This window comes from Castanea sativa, chromosome 8, assembly GCF_040712315.1.
Source record: "Castanea sativa cultivar Marrone di Chiusa Pesio chromosome 8, ASM4071231v1".
Lineage (NCBI taxonomy): Eukaryota > Viridiplantae > Streptophyta > Magnoliopsida > Fagales > Fagaceae > Castanea > Castanea sativa.
Window position 1 is genome coordinate 29787425 of NC_134020.1, and position 8888 is coordinate 29796312.

General features: G+C 34.1%; 1 pseudogene; it reads left to right on the forward strand.

Annotated features, from left to right (window-relative positions):
* The first annotated feature begins 358 nt into the window (after positions 1-358).
* LOC142606167 (UDP-glucose iridoid glucosyltransferase-like) lies at positions 359-1125 on the forward strand (annotated as a pseudogene).
* The last annotated feature ends 7763 nt before the right edge of the window (positions 1126-8888 follow it).

Here is an 8888-nt window from a genome sequence, read left to right on the forward strand (position 1 = left end):
GTCTTTTGTTATTCATGTACTCCAACTTTATTCTATAGTGGATCGATTTACCGCTTGGAGGGCGGCGGAGAGATTTTTTGTCGAGTTCTTTGGTTTCCTCTTCGATAACATAACTTGATGTTATCTTGTAGTTGCATCTCTCTTCCCTTACTCTTATGCTTTACTTTTATTGTTTGTTATTCTTGTTTATACACTAAAGTAGTTATAAGTTTATTACGTTTCATTTACTCTTGTTCCGCACTTAAATAAGTTAGAGTAAAAACAATCTAGTCGTAATTTTTTAATTGGGAGTTTAAACAAGTTCTTATGTTTTCACACAAATTTGAGTTTTCAATTACAAATGAATGATACCTACAAAATGAGGACATCTTCATCAGCAATCATTTGGAATACCATGGATTAGCTTGAACGGTCATCATTGGCACGTATTCAACAACAATGCCAGGTTCGAAATTAAACTTCCCCATTGGTCCTATGCACAAATTTGGTCCAGCCTCGCCCTATAGTAGCTTATTGAAAGAAGACACTAGCTGCATGGCATGGCTAGGAAAGCAAACTAAAAACTCAGTTATGTACGTAAGCTTGGGAAGCATAGCATCCATGGATGAAAAAGAGATGGCTGAAATGGCATGGGGACTTGCCAATAGCCAACAACCTTTCTTTTGGGCGATTGGGCCGGACTCAATTAAAGGTTCCAACAACAAAGTACTATCTTAAATTTTCAAAGAAACTGTTGGAGAGAGAGGTTGCTTTGTAAACTGGGCACCACAGAAGGAAGTTTTGGCGCACAGCGCAATGGGAGGGTTTTTGAGCCACAGTGGTTGGAATTCCACCATTGAAAGCATTTGTGAAGGGATTCCAATGATATGCAAACCATGTTTTTGAGACCAGAGAGTGAATGCAAGGTATGTAAGCCATGTATGGAGGGTGGGATTGGAATTACAGAATGAATTGGTGAGGGGTGAGATTGAGAAAGCTATAAGAAGACTAATGATAGATAAAGAAGGGGAAGCTATGAGGGAAAGAGCCAAGAATTTGAAAGAGAGAGTTGATATTTGCATTAAAGAAGATGGTTCCTCCAGTAATGCGTTGAATAAGTTGGTAGAGATGATCAAGTCATTTTAAGTAAAAAGTGTCACTTCAAATATTTTTAGAATTATATTGATTCAACTTACTATTTGGCAATTGAAATAATTATTTAAGTATAGTTTTGACATGTTTATGGTTATATATATTATCTATGATTTAATAAAGAAGCCAACTTTTTTAAAATAAAGTCATTTAATTTTATATTATATCATTTTAGTACCAAATTGTGAAAACCATTTGGCTGGACTTAAATAATAATAATAATAATTGTAAGTGCACAATTAGTACCCGGTCCAATCACTAGATGGACACAGGCTTAAAGAGTCTTATACAATAAAATTTGTAGAGCGTGGACTTGAAACCTAGACTTTATGGATATTGGACAACAGATAGGCGGGCTAGATTGCCACTATCTACACAATCAATGGATAAGAATAATAGAAATTCTTCTCGGATATAAGCCGAGGATGATTTGTATTGCCTTTCTTTCTTTTAACAATAAATTATAATTAAAGAAGAAGAAGATCCCCCTCTTTTTCTTTCTCTTTTTCTTTTTATATCACTCTTCCTCTTCCCTTCATCGTCCACGTGTAACACAAATCAATAATCCAGATCTTTTTTATTCTTAACTGCCCTCTGGAGGTCCTCAAATAACAGTTGTAAGGCTAACTGGTACTATTCAAATGTCATTTCCCCATTAATGCGGCTAGAGAGGCAGGTGCAGAGTCTTTAATGCGGTGGTAGCAGCTTTTTCTCTTGATATTTCTCATATGTTCTTTCTCTATACAACAGCGTGAAACATATCTTTACCCACTAAACTTTCCAGAACTCTCTCCCCCAAACATCATGACGTGTCATACAATCTCTATTGGACTCAGCCAAGGAGATGATTCTCCTCGGACTACATCATCAACCTTTCCAGCAAAAGTTGACTTATGGGCCCCAAAGGCCCTGCTCGGACAAGCTTACACCACCAATATCAGGTCCAAATACACATTTTGGCAATTTTACCCCCACAATAATAATAATAATAATAAACCTCCAAAAAATATTGAAGTTTTCTTTTTCTTTGTTTCCGATAAGAATAAATTTAAATAATGGAATATGTTTAAATTCATTTTGGTATGAGAGGGGTAAAAGCTATATCTTATGTTTTAAAACAAGTTATGTTTACTGTTCCCGTTCAAAATGATTTAGGAGTGTTTGGCAAAAGTGTTTAGACACACAACTACATATTTTAAACAATATTATATACTTTTTTACATACATTTTACCAATATATATATCAAAAACACTCTATTAATATAACTTAAATTACTGTTTCAAATACTCTCTACGCACACTAGCTAATCTATCATTTCTGCTATCATATTACCACAGGACTGTATAAGGAACATGGCTAAAGAATGATCATATTGATTGGACAGTCCCCATTTACTTATTTTGATAAGACAGTCCCTATTTTAATTCACAATGCCAGCCAATATAGTGCCTCGATTTCCAAAAAAAGAACAAGATGGGTATCTTGATTTAATTAAAATTTTTTTTTTAAACGATATTACCAGCTCAGAATCAGATTTAGAGATCAAACTCAAATTGGATAGCAAAACAGAGTCCAATAAAAGACAAACTTCACTGCAGTTTGTCGCTTTCTTTCTCTTGCCCCAATTTTGGCCTATTCCGAGTATAGAATCTATAGATCAACTGCAACATATATGACAATTGTCCGCCACATGTTTCATCTATAAACCTTTGTCCGCATTACACACTTTTGCTAAACCGTGTAAGGAAATCCAATTAATCCATCTAATTGCATGCCAAAGCTCTCACTTTACTTCTGGCAAATTCATTTATAATATATAGGGTCCATTTGGATAGGCTGTTCACAAATGTGCGTTTTAAAAATGAGCATTTTTAAAACATGCGTTTTGAAAACATCATTTTAAAAACCATAGATAAGCATTTGGTAAAAATGTGAAAATATGCGTTTTTTATTTTTAAAGTTACATTAAACGTTTGGATATGCTGTTTTAAAAATGGCTATTTTAAGTGTAAATTCCAAAAAAGGACTTAATTATTTTGTTAAGGTTATTTTGTCATTATAAAGACCTCCTTCCTAAACTCTCTCTGCATATCTGAATTTACACGCTCAGGCTTGAGGACTTTAATAGCTACTTTCACGCCAAAAAATTATATTAAAACAATACCAAATAACTCAGCTGCTTGGTAAAATATTAATAAGTTGTGCAGCTGAGTTAATGGGAGCATATCATAAGAATGAAAAATCCAGCAAACTACCAAGACTCTGTAAACTATACTAATTACAAAGACTCAATTGGAAGTTTAGTAAAAGATCCCCTAGTAGAAAAGCCTAAGAGTTAAAAGATTTTTTTTTTTTTTTTTTTGAGATAAAAGATAGAAATATTTATTGAATAGAGAAAAACCACGTACAAGAGAGTGTATAAACCCTGTTCAAACACACCGAAACAGGGGAAAAAGAAGACTTCTAAACAACTTCCAAATACATGCCTAAAAAAAATATCTAGACAATTCCAAAGCTGAAAGAGTGTTGCCGTGTGGGTCCTCTATTACTTTCATCTGCAAAGCTAAGAAGCTTATCCATTGCTTCTTTGTGCGTTGGTGAGATTGTAGTATTCCTGCAAGAATCCAATTGCCCCCTCCAAAATGGATTTGGGGTGGGCTTGAACTCTCTCAGAGTATACTCTATTTCGTGCATTCCAAATCCTCCATGATACCACTGCCCACTTTTTAGATACCATTGTAATCATTATTGATTGCATTCTCCAATTTCTGCATCCTATAGCCTGATATAGATTGTCAACACCAAACTGGCAACACGTGATATACAAATGCAGCCAAAGTAAACAGAACAGCTAGAATCCCAAAGAGACATGGGTTCATTCAATTAAGAGAGAAATGGACTAGACATTCAAACACTCTGTATAATTAGAACTCTTCTAGCAGGAAATATAAAAATAAAATAAAATAAAAAGAAGAAGAAGGCATAATCAGAAACTGCAGCCACACCAAACATCCAACCAAAATTTTATTCTAGTACCATCAGATACCTCAAATTAATCATGATGCATCAAATGAGATAACAAAACTTAATGATTTTTTTTTTTTTTTTTTATTGAAACAGTCTGCATTCATTCAATTGAAAATGGAAGACAACAAAGTCCAAATACAAAGCTAGAACAGAGCTGAAACATAGAATAGCTACAAAGCTGATACAATAAAGCATTAAGTCTTATCCAGATGAATAAGGTGTTGCACCATAGAAACATAAAAATTTGTCCAAAATAGAAATAATGAAAATACATTGGCTACAACCCACAAATGGATTGAGCAATCCTATCACGAATAAGCTTCATCTCCTTATCATGCATATTCTCAATGTTTGCCTGACTACTACTACCTTCTTCACTACTATTGCTCTCTGGTTTGTCCAAGTTATGCTTATCCCATTTAAATCCCTTATCCTCCCTATCATGTTTTCTAATATAATTATGCAAGACACAAGTAGCAACTATAATGTTTCTTTGGTCCTTAATGTTGTAGGATGGCATTTGCTTCAAAATTTTCCATCTATTCTTCCACACTCCAAAAGTTCGCTCAATCACACTTCTAAGTGATGAGTGAACATAGTTAAACCTCTCTTCTAGGTGATTTCCTCTACTAGCTCGTCGAAAATCTGCAAGATGGTATCTTTGTCCCTTATAAGGTGGCAAATATCCATTCCTCAAGGGGTATCCAGCATCAACTAAATAATATTTTCCTAACAAAATTAAAACATATGAGATGTGCATAAATAACATCCTTTATACATATTTAATATATAAATATAGTATATACCTGGTGGTGGTTTTGGAAAATTGACAGATTGTCGATGGATAGAATCTAAGAAAATGCGTGTATCATGTGCAGCACCTTCCCATCCAGCCATAACATATGTGAAGAGTAAATCAAAGTCACATGCCGCCATCACATTAAAACTTGTCACATCTTTTCTATTATAATATGGAGTTTTCTTGTCCCCTCCAATAACAACTTGGATATGTGTACCATCAATGGCACCAATACAGTCCTAAAATACAATACAAAGTTATTAAAGAAATAATCATAACAAAAATTAGAAGCAAATTAGAATGAATGAAATAATACTTGAAAATGTGGCATGTATAATGGATTTTGTTGTATATATGTTGGAACTTCACTAAATGTACGATCAGAAGGTTTAATGATATCCATTGACATTATGTCAAGGCATTTAAGAACCCTATGAAAATGTCTATGAATAGTCTCACCAGAATGTTGGAATCTTTCTTGAACCAATCTGTTACATGTTCCTTGTCCAAGTATTATCAAACATATACCTACTGACTCTTCAAGCCTAATGTGCCTTGTGTGCCGAAGTCCATATCTATGTTGCAAATCATTGCACAATTGAAGGAAAACATGAGGCTTCATTCTAAACATCTCATGACATTTTGCTTCATTACCAGTCAAACAATCCATCAACCACTTATAACTAGTTTGATCAGAATCTCTACAAGGTTGTTTATCAATGTATTTTATATAATATGTCATTGCTACATGACATCCAACAACAACAAGATCATATAATTCATCATCATCTTCCACATCATAAGAATGATCATCATCACTATTATCAATATAATCATTGTAATCCATATGAATGACACCTAAAAAATGATAACAAACACTTAGAAAAATTACTAAAAAGAAATTTCTCAAATGAATAAATTCATATAATTATTAAAAACATTGTTAAAACATCTAAACAAGTTCAAACCACCCTAACAAACACATTATTCAAAGGAAAAAACAATAAACTACGAAAAACCTAACAAAGAACACAATTTCAAGCAATTATCTTATTATAAACTTTTCCAAATTCTAGTTAATTGCTAAAGTAGTGCCCCCCTAACAATCTTGCTTCATCTTGTAGAAACTGAAGCTGCAAATGTGGTTCTCCCATCACGACAAACATCTCTCTTTTCTCTCGTTTTTGAAAAATACGTGCTGCCATGAAGTAGAGTTCAGATCCCTTCTCAATGCCATCCAAAGTGCATACACGTTCCATGACATTACGAATAGTACTACCCGACTCAACTAAAATAACTAATTTCCTTGACTCCACAACATCACACATACGACTAAGTTGTTGAGTCATCTTCAATGCTGTTCCTCCTTTCTTCCCTTTGCCCTGTGTGGATGATGGCAAAGCTAGCTTCTTTCCTTTGTCTTGTGTTGGTTGTATAGGGTTAAGTGGCTGTGTACGGTTAGGAGTCTCAACTTCGTTAGGATCATTATCATCATTATTATCTGGAGAAGATGTGTCAGTAGACATTTCACCTAACCCCTCCTTACGTGTCTCAATATCATCAGGTAACACACCTGAAGTGGGGGCCCATGCTAATTCTCCAGTGGCTGCAATGTCCTTAAACATGATGTCTAATAACTCTACATTCTCCAAACCCTTCTCTCGAAATTTTGCAGCATCAGGTACCTCCTACAAGTTCAACTATTTTCGTTAATAACTCAAATTAGCATTTTTTTTTTTTATATACTAATACAACAGTAATACAGTGGGTCATGTCAAACATACCGTTAGCTTCCTCTCCCACCACTCATCAGTTGCAGATATTGTTCCTTTGGCTGCATCCCATCCCAATCCAGATTCACTTCCTATTAACTTGTTCCAAAGTATCCATTCTTTCTTCAATCCATCCCACTTATGCTTAAACTTATCCCTAGAATATTTCTTTCCAATATTCTTCTCAAAAGCTTCTATAATGTTATTCCAACCCTTTTTATTAAAGCAAGTACTAGGTCGATTACCCTTAAATACCTCATCCACACAAGCTTCACAAAAGATTGTTGTTTGTCTTGATGTCCAAATAGCTCTAACACTTGAGCTATTTTTGGATGGTTTAGGGTTGGGATTTGAAGTCTCCTTTATCTTAACCATCTAAAAAGAACATAGGTTTGTTAATAATGTAACATGCTGATCCTTGAACAATTAGGAAAAAAATCTAGGATAAAAAACTTGTGTATGTACTAAACTTGTTGCCTTTCTACTAATAAAGCTAGTTAAAAAAAATAAAAAGTTTGTGTCAAGTCTACTTAATTATTTAGTGAATCACCACCTCCAAAGAATCAAAAGCTACAGTTCTTCATCAAGACCCCAAAAAAAAAAAAATCTTGATAGTATCCATGCAATGCTTTGAGAGAGAAACTGCATTGGTTACATTATGGAATAATGTGAAACAAACAAACTTATTCAGCTCATATGATCATCTACAAATAAGCAAAATATAGCTGTCCATGAATCAAAAGAAAAATAAGCTAAAAATGAACAAAACCAACCTAAACTTGGCCTTTTGCTACTGTTAATGCATTAACTAGTGTGTATCAGTAGACATACATGTATTTTTTTAAAGACACAAGACATGACATTTGTATAAACATAAAGTAATAGCAGTGGCAAAGAAATTGGTGTGCTATTTTTTTGAGGTTGCCAAACTAGGTATGGAAATCATTCAGTACATTGATCTAAAATGTGAATGGTATGGTTCATTTGAATTGTAGATGTGACTTTAGTAAGTGTTTATTAGAGACCAATTTTACAAGTCAGTTGCATGCTTTTCTGGTTATTCAGCAGCTGTAGCGTAGCTTAAAAAGCTGTTTGTTTGCTTCAAGAACTATAATTATACTACCACTATATAACAAATATAATCCCTCTGTCTAAAAGCCATGAAACTTGAATATTGGAAAAGATGTATGGTTCCAAGGGCAAGTGCTACTCTACAAACTCAGCTAAAATATATGGTGCATATACGTGTATTGAAATATATGGTTCATGTAAAAGATGTATCCAATATCTTGTCATATAAAAGCTGACAGACACAATAGCAAACTTGATAAAGACCACAAGTAAAATTCTTTATCATTCCAAATTTTCTCCATAACAGCAGATTGTTTGTTTCAATAAGTAGTATTTTTGCTCTTTTCCACTTTGTTATTAGAACTATGCCCACTACACAGAGATAGACATACCTAAGCCTCAACTCTCCAGCAGCACACATAAATAGATACCAAAATCTGTCAAACTCAGGGGCACCTCACATAGAGAGGATATACAAACACTATACTAGAAGTGCATTTACAATACCCATTAAGCCTTTTATTACTAAAGAATGTTAAAAATTAAATTTTTATCAAAAGCCCATAAACACAAACATGATTCTTGAATGAGAAACATAATAAAGCAATAATTATAATGAAAACCCAAAATGGGCAGGTCTCAAAAGCAGCCAAAAACCCAAATAAATCCACAACACAGAAACAGAAACAATCGTAGCAATAATTATATCAGTCAAAATAAGTTCTAACATTTAGGATTCTAACAATGTGTAACCCACCATGCAAAAATCCCAAATCTATAACATAAATTCAGCAAAAGAGGAATGGAGAATTGTTACCTGGCAAGCAAGATGAAGAACGAAGACCAGAAACAAAGCAAAAGAGAGCCCGTGGAGACTGAGAGAACAGGGTAGCAGATATACATGAAGAGCCTGTGGAGATTGAGAGAACACGGCAGTAGATATACATGGAGAGCCCATGGAGACTGACTGAGAAAATAGAGGAAGAGATATACATGGGGAAGGGATAACGTTGGTATTTCGGTAAAACCGATTATCGTTTTGGCGCTATTTTGATTTCCTAGAGAAAAAAATAGCGGTAATCCATCC